Raw genomic sequence first — 16,650 nt, 5'->3', positions numbered from 1 at the left:
TTTGCGACATTGCTACTGAACTGAATTTTATGGTTTAAGTGCAAAGAACATAATATTTAATAAATAAAGGTAGCACACAAAACGTTAAAGAAACCCTCCTTTGGGCGTAATTTAAAATCTGAAACCTTTCAGTTTTTTTTTTTTTTTTCCTTTTAATTTAGACACCAAATCTTTACCTCTTTGCGGAACCCTCTTTTTGATGATAATACTAATCTTTGATGATGTGGAGATAAAGGCTGCAAGCCTAAGTGCTTCGTAAATAAACCCTTCCTTGGTCCTTAACTTTTTTTTTTCTTAACTAAAATATCTGTGAATACCTGTATAGTCCTGCTATCGAAAAATTTTGAATATTTGCCACATCGCGGTCTTCGATTAGTAGAAAGCTGTATAAAAATTTTAAAAATATGCAAGAAAACACAGCTGCATGCTTTAAATCATTGCAAATTAGTTGTCCGCAGTCTTTTGTTTGATGGAATAGATGGCATACAAATTTCGGAAATATCTCTGTTGTTTTTGTTACGTATGCTCACTTGTCTGACATAGTCAGCCCAAGTCCACGAAATCCCTCCTGGCAAGGAGCGCAAGATTACGCCTGCCGTTGGCAACAGCCTTGAGCACCTTATAGGTGCAACGAATTTGAGCATCATACAGGTGACAGTGCGATTTAGCTGATTTCCGCCCCCAATTTTGATGAAGAGCACCCCGGGGGACGGGGAAATGCCTCTTTAGCAATGAATGAAACATTTTCTTGTATATATAAGAGAAAAGTCAGTTAATTTATCGCTTTTCGATAAATACTGTAATTTACGTTGACAGGCAATACCATAGGAATGAAAGTCATGAAAAATGTAAAAATTGTTCGAAATAATATCCGCAGTTAGACTTTTCTTACTTTCTTATAAACTTAAAATCACCCTTTTATATTTAACTTTGTTTCAATCAAAATTTTCTTTTTCTTTCAAATAGCAGATAATTTCTCATATCTAAAATTCCTATATCGGGAGTCGATTGTACCATGTTATGAAATTTTCCTGTTTCTGACCTGTTACCCTTACGTCTGTCCTTAAACAGTTTTGTCTCTTCTGTGTCAACCCGATCAAACATCTTTCAAATACGGACTTAGAGATTCTTATGTCTTATATTTTGCATTCTTTTCTTGCATTTTTTTTTTCATTTGTTACGCTCAGAATTTTGATAGTTTCTATACAGTTTTTTACTCTTCTTTGGAAAAGCGAGGTCTTACATTCAATAGATCGACATCAGTTTTGATGAGTGCTATATGACATATTACATGAATAAAAGAATTTCACGCTGATGTTGTGATTCAGTTTCATAAACTGTAACTAGAGTTCATCTCATCCTTTGTATTCCGCCTGGAAATACGATTTCAAATTGCGTTTTAAATTATGATTTTAAAAACTGAGAAGCACAAACACTGGAATTCAGCTGTATTTAAGCATTTATTCTACTGTATATTATAACTCATCTAACTATGCACGATTTTCCAAATACGTCTATTGATAAGAAATAAGGACTGTTTTACTAAAAAATGGAGAGGATACGATAATCTCGAGTAAAAGATTCCAGAATTTGTAACATATGTCTGCCAATATCTGCTTTTTTTTATTCAATTTTGTTACTGAATCAATTTCTACTAATTAATATAATAAAGAATAATAACAAAATCCTTTTCAGTATTTCCATCAATAAATAGAAGAGATATATGTCATTATGAAATACAAAAATAAAACCCTACCAAAAAAAATGAAATGGTTTAGATTTTAACTGTGGGCCCAAGAGTATTGTTTTAAAGTTTAATATGGCATACCAGCAGAGATTATCAATAGATATAGACCAGGTAGAATAGCGAAACATTTCATAAGATACTAGTTGGATATGTATTAGATTCACATAGAAATGTATATCTTTTGTATATTTTACAAATGAAAAAATGCATAATGTAATTCTATAAAAATATGGAAAGTTTTTAAATTAAATATATGATCAGATAAACGCATTTCTGTTTAAATCAGTCATATTAAAAGTTAAAGTAGTATTAATATTCTTAATAAGTGTATCTATTGTTTTTAATAGCTTAGTTTGTTAACCAATAACAGATAGATTAGATTTGAAAGATAAATATCTTACGTTTTGCCGAATGGCAACAGATTAGAATGTAAACGAAACAATGCAAAATCGCGTTTTTAGACTAATAGCGCTTCTGGGCTACAAAACTTCAAACTAATGTAGATTTTATGTATAACTTTTGATTTCGACGGCGACTGTTATCTTAAATCTATTATCTGTTATCTTAAAAGGCTGTTACATCTTAAAAGATAAAAAAAATTCCGAGTTAGAGACGGAGAGTCAAATTAATAAGAATAGCTTAAGTGAAAAGGCGAGACCACAAACGAAACGAAGGTCTAGCAAAATAGAAATCAAAATTAAAAATCAGCGTTGATGTATAATTCCATATTCTTTTAGACAGAAGTTTTTTGAATTCTTGAAGAATTAAAGTTAAAACTGTGGTTAAGGAACTATGAATAATTGTTAAAAACAATTTAATAAAGTAAAATAGAGAATATAAAGCAAATTATCTCCTAAGAAATTCCAAGTGAAATTTAGAAAGAAAATGCCCACTATTATGCTATAAATAATTGGCAACTTAGAAAGCAAATGTGTACTGTTGTGTTAATAATTAATTGGAATTTCTAAATAAATACATTAGAATTATGAATTAAAATGCAAAAGTAAAGAATAAAACAAGAGAATTATTGCTGATTCCATAGAAGATCTCGACTTGGAACTGGAATCTCTCCATACAATCATCAATAGCGCTAAAAAAAACGCTTTTCGTTATCTCGCACATCAGAACAAATCCCTTTCCAATTTTACATATCCGTTCAATTTTAGAATATCCGAATTACATCTTATCAGTTCAGATATGTAAGATAATTCCATTACGCGCAGACTGACTATTAATTACAACTTAATTCGAAGATAAACAAAGCAGTCATGCAGAACAATACTTAAAACTAAAATTAAGAAAAAACTGAAATAATTGTAAATGAAAAGAAAGAAACCAAATGGTCTTAAAAATATTTAAAATATTTAACAAATTAAGGCCGAAATTAATTTTAAACTCTACATAAATTTTACGCTAACAAAAGAAATTTCAAAAATAGAGCCATGTTTTTTTCTTTACAAATCTTGTTTTGTTTTGTGTTTTTCTTTACTAATAGTAAAAATTTTTCTTATTTCTCCAATCCTAACTCAGAATTCGTGTTTACTAGCATAAAATTTTACCACTTCCTTAGTTGCGCCGATATATGTTAAATCAAAACAACAAGAAATTGAACTTTCATGTTATTTTTGCATCTATCAATTAAATTCGTTATTTGGCCCTTAAAGACCTTACTTCAGATTTTAATTCTTCGGAAAATGAATTATCTGCTTTTCTTCGACAACCAAGAATAAGAACTTATTCGAAGACCCTAGAAACCCATTCCAAGAAGAACTACTTTCGAAATCAAGAGCGTTTTATATAATATCTACACCAATTAAGTTACTTTTGGTCTAGTTTTACATTTTTATGAATATTTTATGTGCTATATTTCTATCGTTATTTCTCCTTTATGTACTTGCATTTCCTTCTATATTTTGTGATACAACATTTTCATTAATAAGTTTGAGGAATCATGCAATAAGCTAAATTTAGGTATTTGTCTTATATTTGGAAACAGCCAAACTACCAAAAAATTCAATCTCAGGCATAGCTAGGAATAAAAACTCAACGCCTGTTATTTGAATCACGAGGAAGATAACAGTATTCTTCGAAAAAGAGAATTGAAAAGAAAGGTTATTAATAGCTTCGCTTTGAATTCCATTCCTGCAGCTGGTAGATCCATTAATTTCTCCATGATCTTAGCACACGTATGCTACAGGGAAACAGCTGAAAATACTGTTCAACAGTTTACCAGCAAGGCAAGCACATGATTTCCCCTTCATTTACTATAGTAGAAAATAATTCGCTAGCTCAGAATTCTTATAGGTTGAAGTACATTCTCCGAAACTCATTTCACTTATCAGCAGAAATTTATTTGCGAATAGTAGAATCCCAGATAAAAATTTCCTGCCTAAGAAATTTTTACTTCTTTTGAAAGTTTCGAACTTTTGAAAGTTAAACTCAGAGTGTATGTTAACGCTTTCTACGGATACCAAATTCTTGTTTATTTAAACTGTATTATTTTCGCTAAAGAGCTGCCAGTTACATGATGGCAGAACATTTATATTCATGCAGTTTTAATAAATAAGCAAGAATTCAACAAGCTTATTATCCAGCTTTAGATAATAATGCTACGAAACGGTTTCTACTCATATGTCAGCATATCGAAAACCTCGGTAGTTGTTTTGCGGCTTTCAATTGATATGGCCGGTGTAGCATAGATAATAATATGTAAAGTTAATTACCCATAAAAATAAATCAATATATGCATTTATTAATGTGCACTATAATTTGCATATTTCTTCTGACTACTTAAGCTTACACTACAGGGAAATTGCTAGAATTATACGCATTAAGTTGAGGACGCTCCTTGCACCTTCTTTCAAAAACCAAAAATTATGTTCAAAATATTTTGTCTATTTGGTGTTATTAAGTTGTTCACTAACTTATTCTTTTTAATAAGTCCCATTTTAAGAAGTCCGTTTCAAGAATCCCTTTTGACTCTTGAAACCTTATCTTCAACAGTTTTTAAAATCATAATTTAAAACTCCATTCAAAATTTACAAGAGTTACTGATTGCTAATGACGGTTGTGAGAGATTTTATTTCTCACGCTTGTTTCCCAATAGTTACAGTTATTCTATAATTCATCAACTTTATCATTATGGGGGAAGGGATTCTAAAATTCTCTTGAATACCTGAAAATCGATACTTAAATCCTAAAGAACGCACTTTCATGAATCGTTTGTTTTGTTTATTGACATTAGAAACACTCTTAAAGGAAGTGTTTCCAAAAATTTTGGAGTGTTATTTTATATAGTCTTCATTTATCATTTACGCATCTTGGCATATGTTTCTACTGCAGGAAGTATTGCATCCTCCCACACCGGTGACTGTCAACTTAGCTCACCGATATCCTTTACTGTAATTTGATTTTATCTAAACTGTACCATTCCACGCCTGAGGCCGATAAGTTGATTACCATTGAGTAGTCAACTTATAGGCCTCAGGCGCAGAATGGTACTTATAGATTAAGGAGTGTTTCCAAAAATTTTGGAGCGTTATTTTATATAGCCTTGATTTATCATTTAAGCATCTTGGCATATGCCTCTACTGCAGGAAGTATTGCATCGTCCCACACAGGTGACTGTCAACTTAGCTCACCGATATTCTTCGTTGTAATTAGATTTTAACTAAACTGTACCATTCCACGCGTGAGGCTTATAAGTTGACTACCAATGACGGTTAACTTAAAGGTCATTATTAACGAACAGCCAACAAATGGCATCAATGCGCTTCGGTTTAACATTACTTTAACAATCAACATTGTACGTGGACAAAAATCATGTTTGCTGTTAGACAGTTTACCAAGGACTGTACTTGAGATTAACTATTAACGTTCAGAGATCTTATTCACTTCATTAGTGGTAGGCTGTAAGAATAATTTTATAAGGACAATTGAGTGGCAGTTTGCTTTTTGAAGGATGTAACGTTTGTATCTGTATGTTTATAATAAAACTGCACATTTTATGGATATTTCTCTTCTCGTTAAAAACTCCCTTTTTTGGTGTCTAAATTTATCCCAAAGCTCTCGTGCACATTATAAAGTTTATTAATAATGTTTTTTCATTCCAGCATTACATTACTACAAACATACACAATGTTTCTTTCTTTTTTTTTTCCCCATTAAACAATATTCCTATATTTATGCAACGAAACCTACCATAGTACTTCTGAAAGTGATCCGTATTTCTTAATTCTTAAATAAACATCGGTATTGATTATCACAATTTCCAAAGCAGTTACTTTCCCAGAGTATGTATATTTCCCAATATAATGATTCCAGATGATTCTATCATTATATTGGTCGCCTTAGAGACGTGTCAAAACATATTTTTTAGCATTTTGCTTATAAAGTTAATAACAGGATGCTATGTAAATCTTATATTTTTGCACAAACTGTTTATTTCCGATTGTGATAAACGGAAGTATGTTACATTTGTTTTGTACTTCTATTTATCAGATCGGAAACAAATATCTTGTACTACAAGCGGCTTGAATACAAGTTACAAGTGAAAGGTCTGCTTTCGTGCATATTAAACATGGAAACAAATATTCAGCTTACATGAAAAGCATTTACTTAATATTTTAACATAGAATTACATTTATTTACATTGAAAATCCTCACTGTTTTTTAGAAATGGGTCCTCAAAACCTCGTTTCACGAATTTAGTTCGTTTCTGAAGGCCGTTCATCAACTGAAATATTAGTCAGCGGAAATTACGTTTTTCATAGGGATTAATGTTAAACAAGTTAATCCGTTGCTGGATCACAGATGATTGTTTATTTAAATTTTACAACAAAATTTCAAGCATAAGTTCCTAACGTAAACCAATGGAAATCATTAAATCCGCGACAAAAGAGACAAACACAATACTAAGTATATAAAATGAGACAAACACGTAAATTAATTTTACCGTTTTACCGTATTGTGAAAGGCAAAATGGACAGCATAAGTGAAAAGTCATGAGGAGGCAGGCGTGTTATTGTTTGGATGAAATGTCCACCTCCATAAAAACGTCATCTGCCTTTCTGTGGCATCCTTTTTTTATTTTTTCTTTGTCTCTTAGCACCACTCATATTTGCTTGAGATTCACTGGGGTTCCATTTCACTCAGAATTTTTTTATGGTTATAAGTTGTCTACGTTTTTAAAATGTACGCAATGTGAGACATGGCACTCTCATAAAAAATGGTTATGCTGTAGCTTTATCACGGTGATATTATAACATGAAAAATTTGCGTTTTTCCACAATTTTCAAAAAATTTGCAAATCAAAAATTGAGATTGTCTTCCTCCGTACAACCCTATTTTTTTCTTCTGAAATTGTTTGAGTTCCTTCTTGCCGAGGTTATTCTTATACTTGTTTCCCAGAGAACTACAAATATTAACTTTCAGGTCCGTGGATTTGCCTAGAGATACAATCTCAAAGTTGCAAAACATTCCTTAGTGTCAAAAACCTCAAATTCTCTGCCTGCAACACAATAATTTCCTCCAGGAGGAAACCCATGGGCTTGTTAACCATTTATTGCCAGACTTAAGCAACGGAAAATATTTAAATGTTTCTAGAAATCTCTGAATCTGAATCTGACGAACTCAGAGATTATCTCAAAGCACTTTTTTGTTGAATTTGAAGCACTTTTTTGTTGAAAGAAAATTTTTTGTTGCCGAAATCAGTGAACTTGAAATACCGTTTATCACCCGTGATACTTTTTGTTATATAATATGCTCGTGATAACTCGGTTCAAGAATAAATTATTTGAGTAAAAAAATGCCTCAGATGACGAATGGCATATCAATTTAGTACTACTCAAGCCCCTTATCGCTTTCTTTTCAAGAAGCTTTCAGGCCCACCAGCGGCCGAGCGGTAAAGTCGCTGAACACTGGTAGTTCGGTCCGAGGTTCGAATCCCGCGAACGGGCTGGCTGCATGGGCGTTTACGTGGTTTTCCCCATGTGTAACGTGTATACGAGCCAGTTTCCCTTAGAAAGTCCTCCACGAAGGCATCCCTCCCCTTAGCAGATAGCCCTCGAGGCTTTGCCATAATCACACACACACACACACACACAAGAAGCTTTCAAGAAAAATCTACAAAACAAAGTTCGCAAACGCATGGCTAAGAGCAAATTCTAACTAAGTAAATTTGTAAGTTACTTAAATTGCGATTCCCAATTGAACATTGCGTAAACAGCGACTCGCAAGTTGAAATCTTTCTGGCTTAAAATTGTTGAAATAATTTATTATAGAAAGTTGTAAATGCAAAATCATCCGATTCAGAAAGTGAAATAGATATAAAAGTCATTTTTTAAGGAAATAAAATTCTGCAAATTGCAAAGCAATATTTGGTGGAATTTTACGTAGACTACATTTTAAAAAGTTGTAGAGACATTAGGTATTTTTGGAAGCAAGTGAGATGAAAAATTAGCAATCGCCTTCGCCGGGAATCGAACCACGGACCTATGGAATACCGGCCCAACGTGCAGAACCACTACACCGCGAAAGCACGCTATGAAAACGGGAGAAATACCTTATAAAGTGATAAATAAAACTTAATGGGAAAAATACAGTTTTTAACTCAGTCGCCACCACTGAATGGTCGATTTAAAATGTGAAATACAAAAAGAGTTCTTTGTTTATATTAAATATAAAAATATCTTGGTCAGTGTCAGACAATTTCTGTATAGTGAGAATCAGATTACGATCTGCGTGGGCAACACAATGCATATATTTAACTAAAATTTTGGATCACATCTTGTAATATTAAATGCTGTAATATTAAATACTTATAATATTAAATACTGGCTATTTTAAAATAATGCTTAGATCCTTGTAAGCAAGGTTTTGGTGACAGACCAACGCTGCTTAGATTTAATGTCCAACCTTACTTAAAAAAAAAAAAAAAAAAAGAATCCGAAACGTCATTCCGATTATCAGGTTGCATATTATCCGGTTTGCGGATTATCCGTGCGTAGCAGTGCCCACGCACGCACACTTAACTTATGCCCTCGTAAAAAAGTAAACACGGCACAAGTTTGATCACGGAGAAGAGTCTTTCTAATGTAGAAATCGGACATTTATCTAACTGTGAATAAATCGAAGCAATAACTCAAGTTGTTTGCTGAAAAATTAAACATATAAAATTCTTCAAAAATTTCGATTGAAAAACAAAGAAAAATGCTTTGATATCAAGCTCGAGTGTTGCGGGCATCGTGCCAAATATCACAAGAATAAAACAGCTAGAGAATGAAATTGAAAATGCAAGCGAACAAGATGCTAACACTTACATTAGCTCCGAGACAGCAATTACATTAGCCCCAGGACCTCTGTTGAAGCTTTACTAGACTTCGTCGATCAAGGGGAATTCGACACAATGATAAAATAGCAGTTTAAAAAAAACACAGTAAAATTAAGCAAATATTTACATAGTAAAATTACTGATTTTTTATAAGAAATAAACACATAAAATGTGCATAGATTATCCCTAATTTTCAGTTATCCATAACCTGCTTCCCCGGCATTAGCCCAGATAATCGAGAGTACATTGTTTTTTACACAAAATGCATATTACTTAAAATTTAATGCAATATAAAGTAATAAGAACATGAGATCATTAAATTTTCATGTTATGCAAATTAACGGAAACTCAAATGCCGAACAAATCGAGCAAGAGATACATGGGAATCTGTAAATTCACCAAAGTCCGCTGTTAGAGATTATAACTTCTGTACATTCCACGTTGTCAGAAAAACATAAAATATAGACGCAGGGATAGAACTGCACATTTTTCTGGTCGGTTGTACTGGCTCTGGCGGCAGCTCGCATATGAAAACATATAGTCCATGGTTTATATAGGCATTATAATGAATTTCAACTTCTGATGTCTACGATTTTCCATGATTAAACAAAATGAATCTGATATCAAATTAAGTACGATTAAATGATTAATTTTACTCATTTACTACAAAATAAATTGAAGTGACTAAGAACATTACAAAAATCTACCACATTATTGCGAAGCAAATGAAATAAATATTTATATATGGGAAATATGATTTTATACTATTTAAAAAGATGACTAAAATGAAATATAAAATTTCTGTCAGAAATTGAAAATTCTGCAAAAATTTCTAACAATGCTTTATTAATAACAAATGTTATTTCTACATACTTTAAAATAAATTTAGGCAATTGTATCGAAAAAAGCGTTTAATTAATATAGTTATTTACCATAATATATAGTTTCTAAAGAGGTGATCAACAGTTCACTAGCAGGTGGATCTGATAGTTAAAAGGTTGATTATATCAGATAAAGGTGGGTAAAATACTTTCTGTAAGAAAAATAAAGATTGCAACAATTCTAAACTTTTCTTTCTTTTTAAAAAGGCAATTTTTTGTTCATTCGTTGCTCTTTGAAGCATGAATTTTTCAATGTTCGAGAGGATTGATGTGTACCGTTATTATGTGAGAAGGCTGATTTGTACTTCCCTAATGTTCCGAAAAGAGTTCTGAATTTCTATGGCCATTTTTAATTCCTGATTTTCCAGGACAGTGTGAATCTTGTAAGAATAATAAGTTTCATTAATTTTGCCACGGATCACAAGAAAGGACGTCAAGGGGTACCAGCAGTTCGCAAATCTGCATTGCTTAATTTAAGTTTTAAGTAACTAATAAGAACAAACAAAAAACTTATCATTTTGTAACATACATCAAAAGGCCGTTTAAGGCCGAATTAAAGAAACGTCCTCTTTCAACAATATCTCTAATTTAGCGAAGATTTTTGTTGGTCGCCTGGCAATCCTTAATTGAAAGAATGACCGTAATTTAAATCCTGGTGAAAGTTACAGAACGAAATATCAGTAGTGATGGGTATTTGATACCAGGTACTATTAGACTGTTGTATACTTTCAGCAAACTTACTTTATTTTATTTCGAGCTGCTTGTCGCATTTCTCATTTTATGGATGAAAAATGTTGCATACATCTACCGCTTATAGTGGATCCATTCACATTTTGAACCTTTCGCAAGCTCTTCCTCGTTCCGGGTCGTCGAACAAAGATCGCTGGTGCAAGGCTCATTTTGCCTGATAGGGGAAACCGATAACATAGCAGCTGGGTATCATCAGCTACAGAACTCAAAATCTAGCCGTAAGTTGCAGTGAGATAAAAACATATACGACTTCATCACACAGATGTGGGCACACAGTAGATTTTCGCTATTGAGTTTAAGAACTATGATGGCTAATACATTCCGCCAGTGGTGGATTTTTTTTTAATATGCACTGGCTTTTTTAAAAAAACTAAGTATACACCAAGCGAAGCCTTTTTCAGACTACCATAAATTTACAATAAAATACAGGGCGGGGCAAATAAAAGTGCTCCGAAAAACAGACTTACTCTGTTTTCCGAGTCACTTTTATTTACCCCACACTATATATAGCTATTTTTCACAAAATTCGTAACGTACAGTTTTAGAAGAATATGAGGCTAAAATATGATTCCATTTTCTCTAGAATATTTTTAAATATACATTTTAGTGTCAAATTTGTAAAATTTTTAATTCATAGAACTGGCACATTTCTATCCTGTTTCGTTCTAAAACAACAACAAATATATATATATATATATACTACAATCAAGCTGAGCTACAGCTTTAAAGCTCATTTGATATTGCAATTCCAAAACTTATTTTTAACACCAAGTAAAAACAATGATTCTAAACTAAAGCAGTTAAATTATACGCCAAACAATCTACTGGAATAACTACAAAATAAAATAAACTACAAAAACAAAATTGGAAGTTAAAACTGTTTTTTAAAAAACCTAAACAACTGCATCATAACTTTTTCTGAAAAACCTTTTTTTCAAATTTTAGCTCACTTTTATCTTAGAAGGCAGTCGCATCGAACGCAGGTATGTCAGTCGTTTTCGTTTTCTGCAATAATTCTTTGCTTTTGGTCTTAGCAGGAACCCTTTTAGTGTCATTTAATTTTAATTTATTTTCCTTTAAACAAAGTATTTATTTTCATTTTTACAGAGTTTTTTCTTTGATTTGATAGGGCCACTCTTTAAAATTATGTATATTTTTATGACTTGCAGCTTTTACACTGTTTTATTTAGTTGTACATTTTCCAGCACAGGTCATTTGTATACGTTTTTCTTACATCTGTCTTAAGATTAAATATTTTTTGTATAAAAATTTTTCTTGATTTAATTTCAAGTTTGTTCTTTAAGTGCTTTTTTGAATATAATTTCCCAGCACGTCGGGGAAAGGAGCGAAGCTATTTGAGACTTAGCTAGAATAAGATAAATTAATTTAATAATTTTAATTATGAATTACCGCTTTCAGTCTCAATTGTTTCGTTCGATGAAACGTGCCTTTGTCATTAGCTGAATAGGAGATTTCATGGCACTTTTCCCTTGATAAGTCTATCTGAAGCCTCGAATTGAGCTAATTGACCTTTGTTTACAATTTTTTTTGTAAGTAATTTTTTTGTTTTAAAATGTCTTTGATTTTCAAGCATATCAAATGTGATGCAGTTGTTTAGGTTTTTAATTTTTTTTTAAATTTCCAATTTTGTTTTTGTAGTTTATTTTATTCCAGTAGATTGTTTTGCGTATAATTTAACTGCTTTAGTTTAGTATCGTCGTTTTTCTTGGTGTTAAAAATAAGTTTTGGAATTGCAATATCAAATGTGCTTTAAAGCTTCAGCTCGGCTTGACTGTATTCTTCTTTGCCACCTATTTTAATATCTGCAGGTCAATGCGCAATATTTTTGAACAATCTAGTTCTCTGTATTTTTAGTTTACTACTTTCTACTTATATATGTGTGTGTAATAAATTCAGGAGCAGGAATTTTGATGGCGTAGAAATGTTGATCCATAATGACTAGGAAATTGGAGATTAAATCTTCAGTTTTATTTTCAGCAGCATGTTGCGGCTACACACAAGTCGGCACATGAAATGTGCCTGTTCCAAAGGGCTTACAATTTTGATCGATTTGCAGCAAAAAAGGAGAAGCAGACAGACTGCAGTCCAGCTAAGGCAAAGCGTAGAAAGAAAGTGCGTAATGTTCAGAACGAAATGTTGAGTCAAACTGAGTTAGTTTTGGTTTACAAAGCATTTTGATTGGATAGTTAATATTGCTGTAAAAATATTATTGGCTGCTTGAGTTTTAGTTCAATTTACGTCACCAGAATTACGTAAGAGTCATATGGCATAGATTTTTCTCGAAATGACGCAGTGCAAATAGATGTTGTTATTTTAAAATAGAGAATTGAAATTAATTTACGCTGCTAATTTAATCTTTTACATATTCTTTTTTTTCTTACATATATAATAAACATTTTGTTGCACAACCAAATTTTATATATTTGACTATTTTAATATTATAGTCAACACATCGTTGAACTACTTTTTTTTTTCTTTGCATAGTCTTTTCATTCCTCTCAAAATTTGTGAGTATTTGACATCAGGTGCTATTAGACTATCGTACATTACTGTGTTTTATAAATGCACTTTCAAGGAATAAATTAATAAGGAAATGATAGTTATTCTGACTGTGATGGAGTGTATAGTTATTATTTATGACAAGACAAATTTTACAAATTATCTTTCTGGTTTTCGGCTTTTATTTTATTGAAAAATAAAATATGTATTAAACTTCTAATTTTTTTAAAAAATTATTCTTCAGTATATCCTCATATATAATTTTTCTTGTGGTTAAGTTAATGAGATCACTTCACTTTGTCTGTGATCAATTGATTATAAACCAATCATTTTTTTTTTTATATTTTCCAAATAATTTCATTTTACCTTAATCTTAAATCCCTTTTGCTTACATGTAGCCCAATCTAATCATCACATTAATTCAATAGTGGTGAAAAGTAATTTAATATATATTTGGAAATAATTAAAGATAATATTTTAGGAAATAAGCTCACTGTAAGCCTTTTACTAAATGTAAATTCGATCATTATTTTGAAAAATGATATGATATATGTGAATATGATTTTTAAGTAATAAAATCCGTTTATTTATTTATTTATTTTGGCCTTATATTTTTGTAAATTTCTTTAGTTCTTTTATTCGTCTGATTAAATATTTAATTTTAATTCGTCCGATTAAGTATTTAATTTTATGAATATTTTAAAATGAGTGATGATGTTTCTAAAACTGCTACTCCACATCAGTACATTTATCTTGTCAATGGAAAGCATCTATTCATCATCGCATGAAAAATTTTGCTTCTAAAAAGTCTTATGAAACCCAATTGGTAAAACTCTACATCTATTCAAGTTGGTTAAATTAAAAATGAATTGATGTTGGGTGCAACATTTTAGGTTTCGTAGCAAAACTTTGCGAATGAGCATTTGTTCTCTTAGATGTAGCTAAAAAAATATTTTTTTAATGAGAAGTTGCGGACAGCATGGAGTGCCCGAATCTTCAATCTGACCTAAATCAGTGGTGTCCAACCCGTAATCCTATCTTTAGGCGCCCGCCAGCCACAGTCACAATGTCGCTACGATGACATATACATAAAAATGAGGTCTGATTTGGAAAAAATGTGCTTATTTTTTTGCTGCAGTTTGATGGAATCCACTGATGTTACTGACTCACTACAATTTCTGATGTTCACGAGAACCGTGTTTTCAGACCTCTCAGTAAAACCAACAGTATTGACCATGTTGTCTTCGGCAACAAAAACACGTTAAAGGGTAAGACACATAAGACGCAGTAAAAACTATATTAATGAAGAGAATATACCTATAAAAATCGTCGAAATCAAAACTAACGGTGCGCCAGCTGTGATGAGGAATAACTACTGGATTTATTGGGCTCCTGTAAGCAAGATGACAAATTTTTCCAACTTTAATGCATATCCTGCATTACTCATCTAGAAAATCTGGCCACTAAAAGGCTCAAACTCAATCACGTATTGAGACTGTTATTGTACACATTGCAAATTTTATACTTTGAATCATCCACTTTTTAATGTTTTGCTTGATGAGCTAGATAGCGCGATGATGGTGATAAAACTTACCATGCCGAAGGAAGTCGCAGTTGAGTCGAGGCATTTAGCAAAATTTGTTGGAATGCTATAGCAGATTAAAACTTTTCGCATATCCAAAAACAATTATGACCAAAAAATTGACGACAAGGAGTGGCTTGCTGAATTGAAAATTTTAACTGATATCACAACATCAGAACTCAACGACCTAAATACCAGATTATAAGGAAAAGAAAAATGCAGACCTGAAATGATGAGTTCAACATCTGTTTTTCTGTTTAAAATCGATTTGTGGAAGAACAATTTATTGAGGAATGACGATCATTATTTTCCTTCATTTATCCTCATTCTAGATGCGGAATTTATTCTGGCATATGATCCTTTAAGGATGTTGAAAGATTTCTGTTACCTAGCTTTTAAGCCTTTTTTTTTTTTTTTTTTTTTTTTTTTTTTAGTTAGACATGGAAGAAATGAGTTTATCAATGGAAACATTTAATGAATATACATATCTTTGTATGTGCGTGCGTGTGGAGTACATTGAAGTATCTTAAGTGAAAAGAAAGCTGTTTATCAAATAATAATGAAATAAAGAAGAATATTAGAAGAAAGTGCAAGAAGTATAGAAGAAGAAACGACATGAAAGGTAAATGAATTGCCACAATACATACTTGCCACAATACTCTAATCACCCCTCAACCCCGTTCAAATGGGATAATTTTAGTAAAGAAAATGCAATTCTTAAAAGAATTTAGGGATGGAAGGTTTCATTGTAAAGTAAAGGAAATACAACAAGTTGATTTAGGCTTTAAACTTTCCATAAAATCCGCTATATTCGAAGCTTTTTTTTTCCCTGGAGAAGGTGAGTATGGAAATTTAGTTTTATTTTAACTTGCAAGTTATTTTAATTTGCATTTTTACTCTTTTTTCATAATTCAATAATACAACTCGTTCTTTCCTAAAAGTTTTGCAGATTTTATGTGGCAATCATCGGTGTATAAAAGAGACTTATTCGAAACCACAGTGAGTGAGCGAGAACAGAAAGTAAGCTCAGAAATTTAAATTAACAGGTTTGGCGAGTGATTAATGATAAATCATTCCCTTATCCAAAAGTCCGCTGGAATAGCTGTCCATATTGTATGATGTAACTGAAACGCATTATTATGCGCTAGGAAATTGTGGATCCTATTAAATTAAATCTGAATTGTGAATTCAGCCAGCGTAAATTTTATTCTATATCTGATGTCAAGTCAAGTGGACTGCTACCTTACAATATTTTTTAAGTTAAGATCTCAGAGATCTGTTAAAACTAATCTGCTTTTATTCAGTGCTTCTGGTGCTTCTGTTTTGAATTTAACTGTGCTTCACTCCATTCAGGAAAACTCTGTTGGAACTTGGAATAATAATAGATCTTTTTGACATCTGTTAAGACTCGCACATAACTGCAAAGTGATTTTTATTGTACACAAGTACTTCAGGTTTGATACAGGTGTCATAACACATTGTTTAAGACTTTGCAAATGCCATTTTTCTATGCTTGTAACATCCTGTTCCTATCATCTATCTCCAATCCGAATTCATTCTATCTGCTAAGATGACATTTTTATTTTGTATGATTTCCGCCCGTGCAAATGCCATGATCTGCAGTCTATCTCGTCATTTGCTTTTGTGCGGTGTGCTTTCTACTGTTTAAAATTTTAAAAACCTCTGAGGTTTAAAATGTTACTTCCAGGGCTATTAAACATTCAGAAATATTAGCATTTGCGTAACGAGGTTTAAACATTTATTTATAGTTTTATTTTTCACCATAAATATATAATCAAAGAATTAGGAAAGGTGTCGAAAAGTGTGGAGAAACGAACAT

This window comes from Stegodyphus dumicola, chromosome 7, assembly GCF_044657685.1.
Source record: "Stegodyphus dumicola isolate Sdum_Otavi_A_Nest chromosome 7, ASM4465768v1".
In the NCBI taxonomy this organism is placed as follows: Eukaryota; Metazoa; Arthropoda; class Arachnida; order Araneae; family Eresidae; genus Stegodyphus; species Stegodyphus dumicola.
The sequence above is the reverse complement of the archived record's forward strand: the minus strand, read 5'-3'. Positions refer to the sequence as shown.